This window comes from Somniosus microcephalus, chromosome 4 (assembly GCF_052327205.1).
Source record: "Somniosus microcephalus isolate GS21.2 chromosome 4, FLI_Smic_1.0, whole genome shotgun sequence".
In the NCBI taxonomy this organism is placed as follows: Eukaryota; Metazoa; Chordata; class Chondrichthyes; order Squaliformes; family Somniosidae; genus Somniosus; species Somniosus microcephalus.
Window position 1 is genome coordinate 288,024,360 of NC_140990.1, and position 23,657 is coordinate 288,048,016.

General features: G+C 42.5%; 1 protein-coding gene across 2 annotated transcripts in view; it reads right to left on the reverse strand.

The window, feature by feature from the left end:
• LOC147120530 (nck-associated protein 5-like) overlaps nt 1–23,657 on the reverse strand; it is a 974,633-nt gene that overhangs the window by 716,298 nt on the left and 234,678 nt on the right. The gene's annotated exons all lie outside the window — the stretch shown is intronic.

Sequence of the window (23,657 nt, forward strand, 5' to 3'; positions counted from 1 at the left end):
TCTGGTAAAATAGCAAATATATTTAATGCAAACATGTTAAGTCTTCATGTAATTTCACACAGCATAATTTCCTAGCCGAATTGATTTTGTTAACTTATAAAATATTTAAAAATAAACACTATGGGGGAAACATTCAGTATCGCCCCATTTGGGGCGCCATTATCGGCCGTGCGCAAAGTTTAGCGCCTGGCACTAATACCGCCTTTGACGGCAAACTTGGCTTTTATCGCCCCTGGAGGTGATTGGAGTGCTAAATCAGGCACTTCACACCTGTCTTAAGGCGCAAAGGCCGAGGAGCGAGGCGCTACCTCAGAGCGCTGGCGAAGCAAGGAAGGGCAAATCAAAATAAACCTGCAAAATGCTGCTCAGTACCCAAAACTCCTTTACACAGTGTTCAATCTCTCCAGAAGTCTCTCTCTCTCTCTCTCTCTCAGAATACGTGGTGCAAAAATATCACCGACAAGAAAAGGCAGGAAGCGGTCGCCTTTAAATAGCGCTCCCCCAGTCCCTTTCTGACTGCAAAACGCTCCTCTCAACCTGTCGTTGCTAGCAGCAGGTGGTAAGGCAGGGGGCGCCACTCAATATCCGGTCCGGGGCACTAACGGGGCGTTGCGCACTCAACTGACGTCACGATCTGCCGGCGCAGGAGATCGTGGCGGTAGTGTTTAGCGCCGCTGCAAAATGTCTAGTTAATTTCGCGAGCTGCGCAAACATCGCCGCGCCCGGGTGCTAGTTGCTTTGCGCCCCATTAGCGCCCTCTTAAGGCGAGGCGCAAACAACTGAATTTTTCCCCCTATTAACCAAATTGCATTCTGAGCTGATCACAGGTAACATTATTTCTACTATTAAACAAAGAATTATTCTGTATCACCACAAAATAAAATTAATTTACTCAAGTTTTTGTGTGTGATGTTAATATATGATCAATAAATGAAAGCTGTATATCTGGATTTTAATTTGCAAGCTGAAGGAAAAAACTACTTATAGAAAATGTGGTATTCCTCATTTTCTGAGTGAAGATTTTATCTGAGTAGCATTGTTTTTCCCTGAAATGGCAGGAGCTGTGCAACTACTCTTTAAGAGTACAATAAAACACACCGTTTAAGCAATACCCAATCTAACATCTGCATGTCCTTGTCAAAGTCACACTCACTCAGTCCTGTTTTGACTGCAATTATGCACTACCGCCTCTGAAGAAAATACACAAATTTTATTATACTAACACAATGTAATTAAATACGATGCCAAGACTGAACATGTTCCTATCAATAACTAGCATAATTAAAACCAGATTGGACCATAATTTGAACTGCACACAGATTGCAACAGTTGGCATGATTATTTACCCTGGTGATGTTTTGAGCGTATGTGATGATGCAACTTCCGGCCAACAGATAACACAGAAAATTAGGTTGTTACCCAATAAAAGGTGTGGTTGGCTATATTGATAAGTGGAATGTCAGCAAACGTCAGCATATCCACTCTGAAAACTCCTACCTAGATTCTAGTTAAATATAGACATGGTCTGAAAGAAGATAAAAGCGAAATACACACGGGAGACTTTCATTCAGAAAAATAGATGATAATGAATAAAGGGGTCTTAGTATATGGTTTATTCTTCCTGTGACTGAACCGATAACATAACTTTAGAGCAGCACAGATAAAGAATATTTCCCATCTTTAAGACCAATAATCATATCATAAAATCACAATGGCATGACTAGTGTGGTAGCTGCATCTCTAAAATTTTGTAGGGAGTAACCTAGTTTTTTCACCTAAATTTTCAGGGCTTCTCCATTTGTGACTTACATCAAAGCAGCTAGCATGGCTCACTGGTAGCCCTCTTGCATTTGAGTCAGAAGGTTGGGGTTCAAGCCCATAGACTGCAGGTGGTGCACTCTATTTGAAGTATGTTTTTTTTTAATTTGTTTATGGGATGTGGGCATCGCTGGCAAGGCCAGCATTTATTGCCCATCCCTAGTTGCCCTCGAGAAGGTGGTGGTGAGCCACCTTCTTGAACCGCTGCAGTCCGTGTGGTGAAGGTACTTCCACAGTGCTGTTAGGTAGGGAGTTCCATGTAGGGCATGTAGTTATCAACGGTATGTATTTATTTTATGATATGATATATGCATTCCATTTACTAGAATATGTGATTTGAATCTATAATGCTCAGGGTGAACTCCCAAACACTTGTCACTTGTCACACTGCTTGCTCGGCTTCTTCCCCTTATGACAGGGAGAGAAGATGCGCCAGATTTACATTAAAGCAACTGAGATTCCATCCTCTCAAACAATAACAATTTCTAAAACTCCCAAATGTGGAAAAAATAAACTTTACGAGAGGCACGGGCAACAAAATTAGAAGTCACGAGTGCTGGGAATTGTTCCTTTGGTCCCCGGCAGCGGCATGACATTCTGCCGCTGCCCACCAGCCAGCTGATGCTTGTGTGGGAACCTGACTGGGCCTGCGGAGATGATGCCTGGAAGTTAAAATCTCCCAGGCCTCACGCTGCCAAGGTCGGGACGGTTTACCGTGCACTGCGCCCCCCCCCCCTCTCAGCCCCTGTCCAGACAACTGCTGCTCAGAGTTAAAGTCCAGGTTTATATATCAAAATTCTAAACTTAATGGTATGGTGTCACAACAACAACTTGCATTTATATAGCGCCTTTAATGTAATAAAACGGCCCAAGGCGTTTCACAGGAGTGTTATCAAACAACATTTGACACCGAGCCACATAAGGAGAAATTAGGGCAGGTGACCAAAAGCTTGGTCAAAGAGGTAAGTTTTAAGGAGCGTCTTAAAGGAGGATAGAGAGGTAGAGAGGTTTAGAGAGGGAATTCCAAAGCTTACGGCCTTGGCAGCTGAAGCCACGGCCACCAATGGTGGAGCAATTAAAATTGGGGATGCTGAAGGGGCCAGACTTGGAGGAGCACAGATATCTTGGGGGGGGGGGTTGTGGAGCTGGAGGAGATTACAGAGATATGGGGGGATGAGGGCATGGAGGATTTGAAAACAAGGATGAGAATTTTAAAATCGAGATGTTGCATAACCAGGAGCCAATGTTGGTCAGCAAGCACAGGGGTGATGGGTGAATGGGATTGGTGCGAGTTAGGACACGGGCAGCAGAGTTTTGGATGCCCTCGAGTTTACGGAGGGTAAAATGTGGGAAGCCAGCCAGTAGTGCATTGGAATAGTCAAGTCTAGAGGTAACAAAGGCATGGATGAGGTTTTCAGCAGCGGATGAGCTGAGGCAGGGGCGGAGTCGGGTGATGTTACAGAGGTGGAAATAGGCAGTCTTAGTTATGCTGCGGATATGTGGTCAGAAGCTCATCTCGGAGTCAAATATAACACCAAGGTTGCAACCAGTCTGTTTCAGCCTCAGACAGTTGCCAGGGAGAGGATGGAGTCGATGGCTAGGGAATGGAGTTTGTGGCGGGAACTGAAGACAATGACTTTGGTCTTCCCAATATTTAGTTGGAGGAAATTTCTGCTCACCCAGTACTGGATGTAGCACAAGCAGTCTGACAATTTAGAGACAGAGGAGGGGTCGGGAGAGGTGGTGGTGAGGTAGAGCTGGGTATCGTGGTCATATATGTGGAAAATGATGCTGTGTTTTCGGATGATGTTACCAAGGGGCAGCATGTAGATGAGAAATAGGAGGGGGCCAAGGATAGATCCTTGGAGGACACCAGAGGTAACAATGCGGGAGCGGGAAGAGAAGCCATTGCAGGTGATTATCTGGTTACGATTGGATCGATAAGAATGCATCACATATTATGCAATGAGGTTATTCTAATTTAGTATTACTCTAACTTGAAAATAATTTCGATTTTGCTGTATTTATGTATTTTATCCCCAGAAGACAGTATCCAAGCAAAAGTCTGCATTTTTAGAATGCCCTGATCAGTTGCACTTTTCAATGAAGAGATGAATAGTTCCTTCCAGGGAATCAAATTAATCCATATCGAAATGAGTATTTAAATAAAAAATCTTACTGAAGTAATTTGAATTATGTTTATAAATTTACTCTCCAAATAAAACTATTGCATAAATCGAAAAGAATGTTCACCTGGAAATACCTGAGATTATAATAAATTATGTCAAACTATAAGAGTGAATCTAAAGTGGTTTATGAAAATTGCCTGAATCCCAACATTCAAATCTTTCCATGGTATCTCATTCATTTTATGATCACAGTTTATTCTGTTTCTGACCTGCAATTTCAACTACAAAAATTCCCAAAATATGAAATAATGAAACAAAAATAGTAGTTTAAATCTTTAATAGAAGGGACATTTATTCTATTTATAACAAGTGACTAGCAAAACGAATGCAGGCACTAATTCACCTCCATCATGCACAACGGTTCATCTTTTCAGAATGAGGCTGTGATTTATACAGGGGATGCATTTGAGACAAAGTATAAAAGGCTGTTGTTCGATCATTGATTCATTTATCACTGCCAAACTTCAAACGAAACCCCACAGAAGAATGATTCATTCCTCCCTCTCCATAAAGCAGAGTGCTCTCTCTGCAGGCCTGGCTGTAATCCCTTTGCAGGGATGTCCCCTATTCCCTCTCCAGGCTCATTTTCATTCCCTCCTCAGATCAGCACTGTTATGTTCATTAATAACTAGTCGTTTTCATTATGAACAGCTAGCTTCTAGCTAGTCACTTTATTCATGCCATGTGGACTTCTGTACAGCATCCATCTTGACTACTGCCTTCTGGGTAGCCTAGTGCATCATGGGTAGCCCACTCTTATATATACAGTTAAACATACAGCAACATACAGCTCCACCTAGTGTACCATTCTAGAATGACAGGTTACTGATCATTACATCCCCCTTTCTTTGAGGTTAAACAAAATCAATATCAATCAACTTTCAAGAAAAACGATAAAGATGATATCAGTAACAATTTTGTTAGTGCTCTATAAACATAAACATTTTCACAACAGTCAACACATTTTCAAAGCTTTACTTTATACTCAAAGATTAAGTCTATCAGGCTTTTTTACTTCACGTGTGGATCTTCTCAGCTCAGGTAAGTCTGATATGTTTTCATGAGAGCTTGTATGTGTGTTTGTGTTAGATTGTTCTGGTGGTGAGTGACAAGATTCAGTTGCGGCATTGTCATCGATTTGCTCTTGGATAGTTTCTTGTGTTTTCAGGAGGGAACGGCGGTTCCTCCTGAGAATCTGTCCTTCCTCAGTTCTAACAGTGTATGACCTTGGTCCTACTTCCTCAAGAACTGTAGCTTTTCTGTTCCATGCATCTGCATCCTCAATCCTGACAACATCATCCCTTGTCAATGGTTTCAGAGTTTTGGATGACTTGTCATAGTATGATTTCTGTTTCAGCTTTAACAGTTCCTTACTCTGCTTTTCTTTTGCACTGCAGGGTAGCGTGGTACGCAACTTGCGACCCATTAGGAGTTCAGCAGGTGAAGAACCAGAGTCTAAAGGTGAGGCTCGGTAGCTCAGCAGGGCGAGATAAGGATCAGACTTGCTTTCTGTTGCTTTCTTCAGTAGCTGCTTGAGAACTTGAACACCTTTTTCTGCCTTACCATTCGACTGAGCATACAAAGGACTGGATGTGATGTGCTGAAAGTCATACTGTGCTGCAAACTGTTGCCACTCCTTACAGTTGAAGCACGAACCATTGTCGCTAACGGCAATCCTGGGAATTCCATGTCTGGCGAAGATGGATTTCACATGCATTATGACACTGCTTGCTGTAGTGCTTGAGAGCAGCGCCATCTCAGGATAGTTAGAATAGTAGTCAATCACTATTAGATATTCTTTACCATTCAAATGAAAAAGGTCCATACCAACCTTTTGCCATGGTGCTGTTGGTAAGTCAGCTACTATCATTGGTTCCTTTGCTTGTTTGTGTTGGTGTTTCTGACATGTCTCACATTCGCCGATCATGTTCTCAATGTCCTTATTTATGCCAGGCCAATAAACAGTGTCTCTTGCTCTCCTTTTGCATTTTTCAATTCCGAGGTGTCCCTCATGAATCCTTTTGAGCATGTCTTGACGTAGAGCCTGTGGAATGACTATTCTGTTCTGTTGCGACACTCAATTCTGACCTTATGTGAAAGTACTTAGGACAGGAACCTTTTGACCAACCATGATGAATGTTCTCTATTACTGTTTGTAACACTGTATCTTTTACTGTTTCTTCTGCTATTTGCTTTGATTTTGTGTCTGACACGGGCAGCGCAGCAGTGACCATACTCACATGAACATCCACGTCTTCCTCAGTAGAGCTCACATGACTCATTGTGGGTGCTCGGGATAGTGCATCTGCTAACACTATGTGTTTGCCTGGTGTGTAGATCAGTTCAAAGTCATATCTTTGCAGCTTCATCATGAGTCGTTGAATCCTTGGAGACATCTCATTCAGGTTCTTTTTTATGATGGCAACCAGTGGGCTGTGGTCTGTCTCAACTGTGAAGGTGGGAAGTCCATATATGTAGCCATGGAACTTTTCTAGTCCAACTGTCAAGCCTAGACATTCCTTTTCAATGTGGGCGTATCGACACTCAGAATCAGTCATAGACCTGGAGGCATAGGCAACAGGCTTCCAATCTTCACCCTCTGCTTGTAGCAAGATCGCGCCTAGGCCATCTTTTGATGCATCCGTTGACACTTTGATTCTCTTTGTTGGGTCAAAGAAGGTGAGTACAGGTGTAGTTGTCAGCATTGTTTTAAGGTTCATCCAGTCTTGTTCATGTCTTTCTGTCCATGCGAACTCATTTGTTTTATGTAGCAGGTCTCGCAGACAGGCTGTCTTGGCTGACAAGTTAGGAATGAACTTTCCAATGAAGCTTATCATCCCCATGATGCGTAGCACTCCTTTTTTGTCAGTGGGTCGGGGCATGTTGAGTATGGCGTTTACTTTTTCCATATCTGGCTCTATTCCTTTACCAGATGGATTATCTCCTAGGAAAGTGACTTCCTGGATGCCAAACTGACACTTGGCTTTGTTGAGCTTCAGTCCATTCCGGCGTATGCTCTGTAGCACTTTAGTCAGTCTCTCATTGTGATCTTTCAGTGTGGAGCCCCAGATGATGATGTCATCAACATAGACCCGAACTCCTTCCAAACCTTCAATTATGTGTTCCATCACTCTATGAAAGATTTCAGTTGCAGATATTATCCCGAAAGGCATTCTGAGAAAACAATACCAGCCAAATGGTGTGTTGAAGGTACAGTATTTGGTGCTTTCTTCATCCAGTTTTAGTTGCCAAAATCCTTGTGAGGCATCGAGCTTTGTGAAGTATCTGGCACCTGACATTTCACTGGTGATTTCTTCTCGCTTGGGAATCTGGTAGTGTTCATGTTTTATATTTGCATTTAAGTCCTTTGGATCCATGCATATTCTTAGATCATTGTTCTTTTTCTTTATACATACCATGGAGTTAACCCAGTCTGTTGGCTCTTTGACTTTCCTGATGACTCCTAGCGTGGTCATTCTGTCCAGTTCATTCTTGAGCCGGTCACACAGGGGTGCTGGAACTCTCCATGGAGCATATACCACTGGCTGAGCATCCTCCTTTAGCTGGATCTTGTAAGTGAATGGTAGAACTCCAAATCCTTTGAACACATCCTAGAAATTACTCACTACAGAATCCACCGAGTCATCTGGTCTGCTTATGGCACAGTTTATACGGTAGACTCTCTTGACCAGTTCTAAGTCCTCACAAGCTTTGTCACCTAGTAGTGAATCAAGTCCTTCAGCCACAACAGAAAACATGAGATGATGCACTTTGTCTTTGACTGTCACTTTAAGCCTGCATACACCTAAGCTATCTATTTTCTGTCCATTATAGTTCTTCAGTAGTACTGACTTTTTCTGTATTTTGGGCTTTTCTTTCATATTTTAAATGTCACTCATACTGATTAAGTTTGCTTTTGCCCCAGTGTCTAGTTTCAATGTAACTAATGCTCCATTTACCTGCAGTGGCATCATCCATTTGTCCTCTTTTACTGCATTAACTTTATGTTCAGCATTGTCCATTCCTGAGGGCTGCACATTTTCTGTATCCTTTTTGATATTGTCACATGACACCATTCCTACAGAAAATGTCTCACTTAAATCAGTGTCCTCAATCACATTAACTCATTGCCCTTTCTTAGTTTTTACTTTTGAAAAGCATTGTTTGGCAAAGTGATTCTTTCCATGACATTTTGTGCACTTTTTTCCCCAAACGCTGGGCATTCTCGTGACTGGTATTTGTAACCACAGCGTTTACAATTAAAAATTCCTTCCTCCGATTGCTTTTCATTTCTGTTCTGCCCACGTTTCTTCCCCTTGTAGGACACAGCACCGACAGCAGCACAGTCACTCATTACAGTCGCATTAATATTAATTTCACTGAAAGTCTTTGCGTGCTTTTGAGTTAGCTCACTGGCATGGCATATTTTCACAGCATTCTCCAATGTTAGTTCGGTTTCTCTCAACAAACGTTCCCTGACCTTTTTATCATGAATACCAAACACAATCTGGTCACGAATCATGGATGATTTCAGTTCAGAGAAATTACATGTCTGTGCTTTCAGTTTCAGATCATTTTGCTGCTGTGTCCGTGAACAGAACATGTGACTCTCATAGGTTTCGTTCTTTTTGGGAGAACAATGTGTATCAAATTTCTTTAGCACATCGTCCAGTTTTTCTCTGTCCTCCTCTTGATCAAATACAAACATATTAAATACCTCTATCACCTGTGGGCCTGCAACCGTGGGCAGCAACGCTATTTTCCTTGCATCTGGCATTGTACCCAACCCAATGGGTTCGAATTGTTGTTTGAAAGTCCGCCAATTGCAATCAACATTCCCCGTGAGTTTCAAACCCTCCGATGGCTTCAAAGTCTCCATGTCGCGTTTCACAATATTCAGCAGATTTTACCAATCCTGGTACCATGTTATGTTCATTAATAACTAGTCGTTTTCATTATGAACAGCTAGCTTCTAGCTAGTCACTTTATTCATGCCATGTGGACATCTGTACAGCATCCATCTTGACTACTGCCTTCTGGGTAGCCTAGTGCATCATAGGTAGCCCACTCTTATATATACAGCTAAACATATAGCAACATACAGCTCCACCTAGTGTACCATTCTAGAATGACAGGTTACTGATCATTACAAGCACTGCACTTTTTTAAAAATCATTCTCAGGATGTGGGCATCTCTGGCTAGACTAGTATTTATTGCCCATTCACAGTTGCGCTGAGAAGGTGGTAGTAGTCAATCTGAGTGGCTTACTCGACCACTTCAGAGGGCATTTAAGAGTCAACCACGTGGAGTCACATATAGGCCAGACCAGGTAAGGATGGCAGGTTTGCTTCCCTATAAGGACATTAGTGAACCAATTGGGCTTTTACAAGAGATTCATGGTCACTTTGATTGATACCAGTTTTTCATTTCTAGATTTTTTTTTAAACTGAACTCAATTTCTCAAACTACCATGGTCGGATTTGAACTCCTGTTCTCTGGATCATTAATCCAGGATCTAGAAATTCAATGGCACTGCGACAGTTTTCAGCAGCAAAATGGGCACCTAAGCATCCAATATGGTGGACAAGGCATGTATACTCATTACGTGCCAGAAGTGGGCCACCAGCCATATTGGTAAAGATAGAAAAAAGGGGGTCAAGGGCCCATGCTCGAAACAGGCGTTAGTCCCTTTGCACACGCAACAATGGCACCTAATGCCTGTTTGACTCCTTCTTTGCAAAATTGGTTTGCCCTGAACATGGCTACTTTCAGGAAAACGTGGTCTACATACGGCCTCACCAACAAAAAGGTAAGTTTTTAAAAAAGACTTACCTAAGTATGAGCTGGGAGGAGCAGGAGTGTTGAAGTTCACTGCAGTTCTGAAGACTGTTTCCAGCCCCCGCTGGGCACCCTCCCGATTGCTTCCCCCTCTCTAGATCACCCCCTTCCACCCAATCACTTCCCCCCTCCTGATTGTTTCCCTCCTCTCCCGATTGTCCCTTCCCTCCCCATTGCCTAACCGACTCTTCCGATCGTCCTGCCTCCCCACCCGCCCCCAGCCCGCCTGATCGTTTCTTCCCCCTCTCCCAGAGGCTACCGGCAATGCAGCTGCCCGAAATTGAAATCTTCTTCTCCGGCAAGCTGCCTAGGGATGCCAAGCAGTTGGCCGCAGCTCGCTGCCCTCATGTAACTGTGGCCCGAGGCTCTCTATCACATGAACATGAGTTCAAAGTTTTCTTAAGAAACTCATGAAAATAGCATGTGCTTCTTCTAGCTTTGCTCTCTCTCAACAAGAATTGGTCAAACATTTTATTATGAACACTCTAAGATGAAGTGTTTAAGAATTACATAGGAAGATTGGCTTTTTTTTTAAAGAGACCCTCCACATGGGATTTTTGCACACAATCATACAAATAAACATCAGGACAATAGTCAAATTAATTTAAAATATAATGTGTATTTTTAGTACTCATGTTGGCATTAATCTAAGGCTGAATGTCAGCTTCGGGCATCAACTGTACAGATGCTGCCTGAGGCCTATGCAAGTCAAATAAAACCTTAATAATGATGCAAATTTTACATCACTACAGTGTTATATCAATAAAATAAACAGTCACATTCTGATAGCTGTTGTATGTATGTTAATTACTTATTTGGCATTTAATGAAGAGTGCTATTAATTGGTCTCCTGCAACATGCTAGTTAAAGAGGGAAAAAAATGATGAACAAGAATCGCAAAACTATGAAGCATAAAAACATCTGTTAAGATAGACGAGGGTTACCAATTAGTGCAACCTCATTTATAATATTTTCTTAAAATGGAAAAAATCTAAATTATTACCATGGGTGGAAGAAACATTCATTATAAATTATATGTCAGTACTAATCTGAATAAAGCTCGCTATGAGTTGCCAATGTATTTCTTAATTTTCACATATGTGACCTGATTTTCTCTTTCTCAAGTGAAATTCATTCGAATCCTGCAGGCTCCTGGGAGTGCTCCAGTCCCTGGGTGATGATAGCTGTTTTCCCCAGCACTTACTCTGGGGTCTCCTAGATCTTCAATGACATGGACGCATCTCCCAATGGATGCAACAGACCTCAGGTATCCCCTGACAAAACGTCATACCTTCTTTAATGTCAATGTTATTTCTCACAGAAATAGTTCAGTATGGTCATGTTACCTGAATAATTTCCATAAATAAATAAAACCAAAGAAATGTTTTATGATTTTGCACTTCCTTCTTCATTTTGTAAGTTATTTGCTCCAAATTGCTTTGGACCACCCCATGCCATACACCACACCCTCAATGAGAAGATGCATTTAAAGGGAAGCTAGATAAGTACATGAGGGTGAAAGGAATAGAAGGATATGTCGACAGGGTGAGATGAAGCAATTGGAGTGGGAGGAGGCTTGTGTGGAGCATAAACACCAGAATGGTGGACCAAATGACCTGCTTCTGTGCTGTAAATTCTATGTAATTCTAAGATAGACAGAGTGCATGCTCTCACACCTATTGCTGATACTGCTCCAAACTGGTTGCTAAGAACTACAGGAAATTAGCAGGGCTTTACCTACTTTGTAATTTTCACCCAGTCTTTCAGGAGATCTTGTCCCCCTGCCTTCACTCAGTTCAGAAACTCATCATACTGAAAATCAGATTGGAGAACCTGCACACTACCAGTCTATGGCTCAATGCATCAATGTGCTGGTGCACTCTGACACTAGCTTGTATAATTTCAGAAATTTCAATAGAAAATAGGAGGAATAATTTGTGTGAAATGAGCTAGAAACATGTTTTAAAAGGGCAAAGTTCAATTCCAGACCAGTTTAAATGAACTGCCAAGGCTTGTGTAGGATCAGCTCTCGGGTCTGTTGGTTCAATCATTTCAATATTCATCAATTTCTTCCACTCCCTCCCACCAAAAGAAATGTTTGGCAAAAAAATTGTACTTTAACATGTTTGATAAATCATAATGAATTTTGAATATTTACATATTTATAAAATAGAGAATGGACACAAAAAGTTGATACTAACTATGTACTATTTTATTGGTCCTCATAATTCAAGATATTTACACAATAAATGATATGCAAATTTACACAAAATATATCCGAAAAGCTAAATTGAGGGTAACAGCAATCATTTACATCCTGAAATGCGGATTACTTGATATTTGTAACTATATGGATACACATCTGTATAGATATAGAAATAAAATTCATATCAGCCATGTAAATTCACTAACACTATTTCACGGTTTCTTTCAGGACACCTACTGCCACAGGCAGCATCATACACAAGCTGGAATAAAAAGCTAGTAACAATAATGGTGACCATGAAGCTACCGGATTGTCGTAAAAACCCATCTGGTTCACTAATGTCCTTTAGGGAAGGAAATCTGCCGTCCTTACCCGGTCTGGCCTATATGTGACTCCAGACCCACAGCAATGTGGTTGACTCTTAACTGCCCTCTCAAATGGCCTAGCAAGCCACTCAGCTGTACCAAGCCACTACAAAGAACTACAAAAAGAATAAAACCAGATGGATCACCCAGCATCGACCTAGGCACCGGGCATGACAAAGAGATACCCAGCCCAGTTGGCCCTGCAAAGTCCTCCTCACTAACAACTGGGGCCTTGTGCCAAAACTGGGAGCGCTGTCCCACAGACTAATCAAGCAACAGCCTGACATAGTCATACTCACAAAATCATACCTTTCACCCAACGTCGCAAACTCCTCCATCACCATCCCTGGGTATATCCTATCCCACTGGCAGGACAGACCCACCAGAGGTGGTGGCACAGTGGTATAAAGCTGGGAGGGAGTGGTCCTGGGTGTCCTCAACATTGACTCCGGACCCCATGAAGTCTCATAGCATCAGGTCAAAACATGGGCAAGGTAATCTCCTTCTGCTCTCCCTCAGCTGATGCATTAGTACTCCATCATGTTGAACACCACTTGAAAGAAGCACTGAGGGTAGCAAGGGCACAGAACGTATTCTGGGTGGGGGGCTTCAATCAAGACTGCACCATGACTGACTGACCTGGCCGAGTCCTAAGGGACAGAACTGCCAGGCTGGGCTTACAGCAGGTGGTAAGAGAACCAGCACGAGAGAAAAACCTACTTGACCTTGTCCTTGTTAAATCCGTGTATCTTGATGTTGTGTGTCCTTCAATAACTAGACAAGAGACTGCAGAGAACAATCAACAGGTGTTTACTGGATGAGGGTTACTCTAAAACTAACTATACAGATCCCTACTCAGGGTTATATACAGGTGTGGTCACTGCCAGTACTACAGTATACAGGAGCTGTAAAAAGTAGTTCTCCCCTTAAAGGTACATACACTACAGTCCTCACCAATTTATCTGTCGCAGCTGCATCTGTCCATGACAGTATTGGTAGGAGTGACCTTGTGGAGACAAGGTCCTGTCTTCAGACTGAGGACACCCTCCATCGTGTTTTGTGGCACTACCATTGACGTAAGAAAACTACTAGGCACTTGGTCTAAGCGTTAAACAAAGTGTTAATCAACTGTTTTACAACATGGAGGTCTAGTTCTGTCCTTCACTAGTTCCTATTAAGAATGTCCTGCACAAGCTGGGCCCGTGCCTGAGTATTAATACTCTCCCTGGACAGCGCCACCTGTAGGCCACTCAGTATTATTTCATAAGTCTTTCTTTCATGAATGACTGATTCATGTCAACCACCATGCTAAATTGGATAGATTAAGAACAGATCTAGCAGCTCAAAACTGGGCATCCATGAGGTGCTGTGGGCCATCAGCAGCAGCAGAATTGTATTCCACCACAATCTGTAACCTCATGGCCCGGCATATCCTTCACTCTACCATTACCATCAAGCTATGGGACCAACGCCGGTTCAATTAGGAGTGTAGAAGAGCATGTCAGAAGCAGCACCAACGTACCTAAAAATGGAGTGCCATTCTGGTGAAACTGCAACACAGTGCTACATACATGCTAAACAGTGGAAACAGCATGCAGAGCTATTGACAGAGCTAAGCGATCCCACAAGCAACGGATCAAATCAAACCTCTGCAGTCCTGCCACATCCAGTCGCGAATGGTAGTGGACAATTAAACTAACGGGCAGAAGAGGCTCCATGAACATCTCCATTCTCAATGATGTCGGAGCTCAGCACGTGAGTGCAAAAGCCAAGGCTGAAGCATACGCAACCATCTTCAGCCAAAAGTGCAGAATTGATGATCCATCTTGGCCTCCTCCTGAGGTCCCCACCATCACAGAAACCAGTCTTCAGCCAATTCGATTCACTCCACGTGATATCAAGAATCAGCCGAGTGCACTGGATACAGCAAAGGCTATGGGCCCTGACAACATTCCGGCTGTCATGCTGAAGAATTGTGTTCCAGAACTAGCCACGCCTCTAGCCAAGCTGTTCCAGTACAGCTACAACACTGGCACCCACCCGACAATGTGGAAAATTGCACAGGCATGTCCTGTCCACAAAAAGCAGGACAAATCCAATCCAGCCAATTAACGCCCCATCAGTCTTCACTTAATCATCAGCAAACTGATGGAAGTGTCGTCGACAGTGTTAGCAAGTCACCAGGACCACTCGGCTCCAGACCTCATTACAGCCTTGGTCATGGACAAAAGAGTTCAGTTCCAGAGGTTAGTGTCTCACCTCCTGACTCCCCAAAGCCTTTCCACTATCTACAAGGGGCAAGTCAGGAGGGTGATGGAATACTCTTCACTTGCCTGGATGAGTACAGCTCCAACACAAGAAGCTTGACACCATCCAGGACAAAGCAGCCCGTTTGATTGGCACCCCATCCACCACCTTAAACATTCACTCCCTCCACCACTGGTGCACCATATCTGCAGTATGTACCATCTACAAGATGCACTGCAGCAACTCGCCAAGGCTTCTTCGACAGCACCTCCCAAACCCACGACCTCTACCACCTAGAAGGACAAGGGCAGCAGGCGCATGGGAACGCCATCACCTGCAAGTTCCTCTCCAAGTCACACACCTCCTGACTTAGGAATATATCGCCGTTCCTTCATCGTCGCTGGGTCAAAATCCTGGAACTCCCTCCCAAACAGCACTGTGGGAGTACCTTCACATGGACTGCAGCAGTTCAAGAAGGTGGGCCCCACCACCTTCTCAAGGGGCAATTAAGGATGGGCAATAAATGCTGGCCTTGCCAGCGATGCCCACATCCCCGGAACGAATAAAGAAAAACACCTAGGGAACATCAAGTTTCCCATACCACTCGAGAAAGAGGACAAAATACAAAGAAACCTGAAAATAAATCATGGGGAGGAACTTAGATAATTTAATATAAGTAAGGGCCCGTATTTTCTGATCGGAGGCTTCCTGCGTGCGGAGGCCTCCAATCTGAAAAAAATCTACCAACTTACCTGAGGGCTCCCGAGGTACGGATACTTCAACTCGAAATGTGCAGGGCCCACGTATCCCAGAGGCGTATGCGGTTCGCAAGCGTCCCTGGGATCACGTGGGCCAGGCCAGCCAATAGAAGAAGGGAATCTCCCTTCATATACTTGACAAATAGACCTGTCAAATATATGAATGGAGATCACCCCAAAAACATAGTAAAACTTTAAATAATTTTTTTTTAAATCACATTTTTAAAATGAGTTGAAATTACAATAAATTAAATATTTTAAACAAAAATGTTATTTTTTGAAAAAAATAATTAAAGTTTTTTTATGGGGCTTAAAATAAACTTACCTTTTTATAAAGTATTTTTAAGTTATAAATGAATGAAAAAATGTCTTTTTTTTAACTTCTTTCAACTCATGCTGGTAAAAGCAGGCCTTACACCTCCTTTTACCAGGCGTAAGATTTCTAAGGGTTTTCTGTGGGCAGGGGGTCTCCAGAAAGCGAAACTATCCCCCCGCAGAGGCCCTTCTCTAGGGCAGGCATCCGATCTGTCAGGAGGATTAGAAACATAGAAGATAGGAGCAGGAGTAGGCCATTCGGTCCCTCGAGCCTGCTCCGCCATTCAATGCGATCATGGCTGATCATCCAAATTCAGTACCCGGTCCCTGCTTTCTCCCCATACCCCTTGATTCCTTTAGCCTTAAGAAATATATCCAACTCCTTCTTGAATATATTTAATGAATTGGCCTCTACTGCCTTCTGTGGTAGAGAATTCCACAGGTTCACCACTCTCTGACAGATCTTGACAGATTGGAAATACCAGTTTTCAGCGCATGCGCTTCGCATGCCTGAAACCGGCATTTCCGATGTCCCTATGGGTGGGTACACATCTGTAGGCATCGGAATATACGGCCCAAGAAAATGGTCATAGAAAAAATAATGGGATTTAAAATAAACAGATCTCTAGGATCTGATGCTTTCCACCACAGTGTATCAAAAGAAACAAGGGAAAAATTGTGGATGTGTTAGTCGTAATTTTTCATAGCTCTCTAGATTCAGGAATTGTGCCATTGGAAAATTGTACAAGTCAGTCCATTAGTTAAGAAGGGAGGGGGGAAGAAACTAGGTAACTACAATCCCATCAGTTTAATATCAGTTGTTGGGAAGTTACTGGATTGGTAATTGGTTGGGAGGTAGGAGACAGAGAGTAGGGATAAATGGACTATTCTATGATTGGTGGAATGTGGCAAGTTGTGCTCCCCAGAGATATGCACTGAGGCCTCAGCTTTTCACCATATATATCAATGACTTGGATGAAGGAATAGAGAGTTGCATATACACTAAGTTAGGAAGCATAGTAAGTTGTGTAGCTGGGATCAAGAAGTTACAAAGGGGTATAGATAAATTAACCGAGAGGCTAAAACTATAGCAAAGTGCATTCGATGTGAGGAAGTGTGAGGTCCTCCATTTTCCATCCAAGGAAACAAATCAGAATATTTTCTTCATGGTGGGAATGTGGACAGGTACGAAAAGTAATCAAACAGGTGAATAGTATGTGGGTCTTTATCTCAAGGGGTTGAAATACAAAAGTAAGGAAGCAAAATGTTTCAGTTGTAGAGTGCCTTGCTACTGGAGGGCTGCTGTCGGCTGCAGAATCAGACCCCAGCGTGAGTTGTTGCCTTCAGGAGAGGTAGAAAAATTCCCTGAAAAAATTCCCCCCAAAAAGTCATAATCAAATCTCTGTTGAAAAATGTTGGTTTTGGAATCAATTCTACACAATAGTGATCAGCATTGAAGGGCCACTGACTCTTAAAATTATTGTTCAGTGTAACGGAGTGCAGCCAAGCTCGCATGTGCGAGTGGTCTCTATGGTAACAAAAGAAAGACACTTTAAACAGTCATACAGTTAAAAGATAGCAGTACTAGTTAAAACGCCAATCAATTCATTTTTATTTGGTGCCTCAGTTTTATCTTGAGTAGATTCTAAGAAATAAATAAATGTGTGCCCTGAGTCTGTGAGCCAGTACAAACATATTGAGATGCACAGGTAATTTGTCAAACTCACACTGATAAATTGAGTTGTCCAAGTTGTAGCTAAATTAAAAATAGATCTAGAGGCTAACAAAGTGGATTTGCTTATACCCATTTCTAACTTTCCTTTTTGGTACAAACATACTGAGGTAGATTGTGATGGTGTAATAGTGTAAAACGAGTAATGGCGAGTCGACAGATTGTTTTACATCTCTCCCGATTTTTATTTCCACTGATTTCAATGGAAATAAAAATCGGGATAGATGTAAAACAGGCTGTCAACTCGCTATCACCTGTTTTACACTGTCGCACAAAGTCAAGATCTGCCCCATTAACTTTTTCAGATGTAATGAGTGTGGGAAATAGTCAAATGAGACAAAGGCACTTAATTAAGGTAATGCATTTTAAATCTAGTAATGGATTCAGAAAATAAATAAAATGCTAATGAAAGCCAGTTCTGGAAAATCAATCAGTTTACACATCAATTTCTGTAACTGTTTGGGATTTAAGTATCTTCATTAAGTTGTTTAGTCAATTCTTACAAACATCGCAAGGAAAACAGAAGGTGTGATTACATTCACAGCTTAGATGTTACCATAGTAACAGAAACAGTTCATAACAGACACAAATGACAGCAGAAATTCATGGTAGCAAAGATCTTCCTAACATACACATCAACTTCAACAATGAATAATTGGATGTAATCATGCTAGAAATCAAATATAGTGATCCCTTGTTACAACTTTATTCGAAAGTTATGTATGCTAGTTCTACAATATAACTATACAGCTCAGTGCAAATTCCATCTCTCGCTCTCTAGCTACATATATGTAGGTGTGAAATAACAAGGTGTGTGTGTGTGTGTGTGTGTGTGTATGGACATATGCTTTCCTGCCATCACCTTTGCCTTTGACTGGAGCAGTGCATTCAAAGTCCATATTACTTGATGAGTTTATAGTGGTCCTAAAACTCAAACCATGAATTGCTACAAAATTGTAACAGAAATATCATCGTCTGTTAATATTTTAGTTAGGCCCTGTACACGTACAAAATAACCACCAGCAATCTCCTAGGGGTTTCTAATGCTCCATCGTAACTTTGGCGGAAGTAAACATAATTTCCACAGAGCTTCTGCCAAAGTTACAGCGGAGAAGCCCCAAGGAAATTCCCAGTGAACATCTTTAATAAATTTAGGCCACATCAATCTAGCTAAACTGGAAAATAATGATTCCCTCTCCCTACCAAAACTAATTCTACTTTTTTTCTGTTTGAGTGTCATTGGCACTATAAGGTAGTGTGTGTGCGTGTGCACGTGTGTATATTGGGGGTCTTGCTGTCGCTACTTTAAGTAAATGCTATTCATCTACTAAATTCAAATTACACCCATTTAACTACAAGCTTACAGTAGCACATAGAATTGCAGCAGAGCTCTTTGCAGTAAGCTCACTGAGTTCTTACAGTTCTGCTCCCCAAAAAAGCAAGACATCATTTCTGCACTGTTCACCAATCTAAAAACAATTAAGTCAGTAGTTTTACAGATAGTTGTACGAGTTACAGCAGTGGAGCGGGAGCAGCTCCGAGGAACCTGCCGGGCAATGCTATTTTTAAAATCAAATTTGAAGCATTTTGGCATTTCCCTACACCACATAAAATCCTATACAAGGAATTGCATGATCTTATTAATTACCTAAGCTTTGATTTTGTTGGTCATTGAAGGCTTTATTTTTGAAGGAATCCATTGGCAATGCAGCAAAACAGATCTCGGCCTCTTTTTCTGGACCCTTGTGTCTGAGGAAATGGACATTTCCTGGGCTGGAACGGCCAGGAAAATTGGGCCTTATATGTCACCTGAATTACATGTAATGTTATTGTTACACTGACGGGAACTTCATAAACATATCATGGTGAATTCATTCTGTAGTAACTTCATCATTTTATTTCCTCTGTCAATGAATTTAAGTCTAAACTTTATTTTTCTCTGGTTTGGGGTTTTTGGCTTTCAGATTCTGTCAGAGTCGAGCACCAGCTATTATTTGCTTTCTCAAAATCAGAAGTATTTTCAAGTGCATTGACTATTAATTGAACATGTAGAAGATACAACCAAAGGGGAATACGGGGAGAGAGGGGGGAATGTCCTCCTATCTATTTCACACGGATTACATCAACCCGCACCTAAAGAAAATGATAATTTATGGAACTGCCCGCCATGAGACGCCTGTGGTCTGCCGGTGCCCATTTACTGGGGCCTCCTAGTTAGGCAAGTGCGAGAACACTCCCCAATACATGGGCGAATACTGGGCATTCATTCAATTTTATCCAAGACAAAACTTTACTTAATAAAATGACTTTGAAGACCAATATATAGCAACAAGGTTAGACACCAGGGTCGCGCTGACTTTCATAATTTTACTCAGCAGGGCAATATCGATATGGATATAAATTTTAAACTTGTAAGCACTTTAAAATCAAAGCTGTTCTTCACAATATCTTTCCATCGAATAGTCATTCTGTCCTAAACCTCTATATTTTCAGTATTTCTATTTTTAATTCATAATTGCATATCCAGCACATGTCTTTGTAGAACACGTTGCATTTATTTTTGGCCACAAGCTTCTAAAGATTTCATAACGTGCTCTTTTTTTCCTTAAATGTTATGGTGTGTTTGAGCAGGGAACAGGTTAGCTCCAGATGCTCATTCATCACTAGTCTTCATTTGTTTACGCTCAAATTCAAGAAATTAAAATGACTCATTTCCAATTCTCAAATATGAAAGTTTAAATTGAAATCCGATATAGAATGTTTGCTTCTGATTACTTTGTGATTGCAATATTATTGCATAGAATTTGCCATATGAATGAAGAACAAAATTTAATTAAACTCATGCACCAAGACAAAATAATCAGTTGGAAAAATCTATCTGAATATATATACAAGATTGAAAATAGATTTATAATAGCATTTAGTGCATATCACAATCCAGTATGATCATCATAATATCCATTATTAATCTAGTCTTCTACTAGGTACAAATTCTAGCAAGAATTGAATCTCTAGTTATACGTTGGCAAGTTTTAACGGAGAAGAACACCAAAGGTGCTTTAAGGAAAATGGAAACCGAGCCAAAGAAAGAAAAATTAGGAGGGGTAACAAAAAAATTTAGACAAAGGTGGGTTTTAAGGAGGATCTTAAAGGAGAGGGAAGTGAAGAGATGCAAGTGCTTAGGGAGGGAGTTCCAGAGACTGGGAACTAGGAAGCTCAGAGCACAGCTGCCAATGGTGAGGTAAAGAATGGGGCGATGTGCCAGAGATCCGAATCAGAGGAAGTGCGAGTTTGGGGGCTAGGGTTTATAGGGCCTGGAAGGTTACTCCTGCAGGGAAACATCCTCCCTGCATCCAGTCTGTCATTTTATACATTTCAATGAGATCCCCTCTCATTCTTCTAAACTCTAGTGAATATAGGCCTAGTCGACCCAATCTCTCCTCATACGACAGTCCTGCCATCCCAGGAATCAGTCTGGTGAACCTTCGCTGCACTCCCTCAATATAAAGTAAGCACATAGGCAAAATTTAGCAGTCTTACACTAAAGTTGTAGTGCATGTACCTTGAAGAAGGAACTATATTCTGCAGCCCCTGTATACTGCAGTACCAGTAGTGACCATCCCTGTATATAAGCCTGTGTAGTAACTTTGTATAGTAGTTCCAGTTTTGTCTCCATTCAGTAAACACCTGTTATAACCAACTTCTGCAGTCCATGTCTCAATTACACACGGACATTACATTGGCGACGAACAGATCCGAACTTACCTACAGTTCTGCACCACCTCACGGGGATCCATCCCTGAAGCGAATTTATTAGACGTCGAAGCCAGAAGGAAGAAATCCAAAAAGAAAAAACAAACAAACAGAAGAAACGGGCGTCGACCGTGGGCAACCGCCCTCTGATTCATTGAATTCGAAGATGTGCAGGAGAGGCTGTCGAGAGCTGGGCTTGGTTATCCAGTCTATGGTGTTCCAGCTAATTGGGCTGGTGGCAGGTAGTACACTGATACTTCCTGGGCTGCGGCGGGCTAGAGCTCGATCGGGTGGCTTTTCAACAGGGCCGAGAAGCATTGTTGGGAAGAGGAGAGAGAGAGAGAGGGTGGAGCACACAGGGCGCGGCCGGTGCTACGAAGCCGGGCAGCGTACAGACCCGAGAAGAGGGAGGAAAGTGTCCCATAGGGTCTGCTCTGACGACGGGAACAGTAACTAAAATAAAAGAAAAAGAAATTAGAAGCGCAGAAAGCCGCGAGGAGCTGCAGTTTGCCACGGGGACCGCGGAGAGCGGCGTTGGCAGCAGCTTGGGGGGAAGCGCGCGAAGACCATAGGGCGTCGCCATCAAGGCATAAAAACGCCAGCAACAGTGCTGGCAGCAGCGGAAAAGACAGAAAGCGCGGGAGGCGCCATCTTAATCCAGCGGGGAAGAAGGCAAAGCGCGGGAGGCGCCATTTTGTTCAATCAGGGAAGAAGGCAAAGCGCGGGAGGTGCCATCTTAGATCTCCAAGATGCCGAAGACTGGCGATATCACTGCCTTCGATAATGCAATAGAAGACTGGACCACATATGTGGAAAGAGTCGAAGTATATTGCAAGGCAAATGAAGTAGCCGATGAGAAAAAGGCATCGGTATTACTAAACTTAATGGGCGCAAGAACGTACGGCCTATTGCGGAACCTGATCACTCCAGTCAAACCGATGGAGAAGAGTTTTAACGAAATTGTTCATATCCTACAGGAACACCTAAATCCTACACCACTGCTGATAGCAGAAAGATTTAAATTCCACAAGAGAAATCAGCATAAAGATGAGAGCAATGCTGATTACCTTACGGAACTACGTAAGCTATCAAAGCACTACCAGTTCGGAGCAAGACTGGCAGATACCCTACGGGACAAATTTGTCTGTGGACTCCTGAGTGAAGGAACCCAGAAGAGGTTACTCTCAGAGAAAGAGCTGACGCTAGATAAGGCTTTCAGCGTGGCAGTATTGTATGAAGCAGCAGCAAGGGGAGCTGCGGAAATACAGCAAAAGCCACAGGAATACGGCACCCATGAAATGACACGGGGATTTGAAAAATGTTATCGCTGCGGCAGAACAACCCATGACCAGAAGGACTGCTGGTCTAAGGACAAAACATGCAGGCAATGCGGAAAGATGGGACACATTGCACGAGTTTGCAGGTCCGGGAAGAAGACTAACGACAACAAAAAGACTACTAAGGAAAAGTACAGGGAAGTACAAAAGATGACGGACAGTAGTTCCGAAGACCAGAAGAGCGATAGTGAATCCGGGAACAAGAGACTAAGCTGTCTCAAACTACACAACGTAATCACAAAAGAGGATCACCGAACCATTTGGGTCACCCTCACGATAGCAGGGTCCCAAGTCAAAATAGAATTGGATACAGGATCAGCCCTGACCGTCATGAATCGACGAGACTACGAGCGGCTATTCTCACACATACCCTTGAAAGACACATCCATTGTCTTGAAGACATATACGGGGCAGAAAGTATACCACAGAGGGAAAATAAGGGTGCCTGTCGAATACAACAGCAAGGAAATACAGAAATTGTATCTGTACATACTGCAAGATGGTGGACCACCGTTATTGGGACGTGAATGGATCAGAAAGATAAGTTTAGACTGGCACTCCATTCAGGCACTGACTGTGGCTGGTAAAAAGGATGACGACGTCACACCTGGATGATTGTCAAAAATCTTAGCTAACGCTAAAGAGGTATTTCAACAAGAACTGGGAACTCTTAAAGGCGTAACCGCCGCGATAAAAATAGAAGAGAATGCAATTCCCAAGTTTTTCAAAGCAAGACCGGTAATGTATGCAATTCGCCCAGCCGTCGAGGCAGAGCTGGAGAATCTGGAGAATGCAGGCGTGTTAACTAAGGTAGACTGGAGCGAGTGGGCGACACCCATCGTTCCTGTCATGAAGAAAACGTTAAACAATAAGTCTGAGGAGCCAAGGAAGGTTTGCATCTGTGGGGACTTCAAGGTGACTGTGAACCCAGTCCTTCACACAGTACAGTATCCTCTTCCGAGGATAGAAGATATTTTCGCCTCACTATCTGGAGGGAAACGTTTTACAAAAATTGATCTAGCGCAAGCATATTTGCAGATGGAGGTTGAAGAATCCTCTTGGAAATATCTCACGATAAACACTCACAAAGGTCTTTAC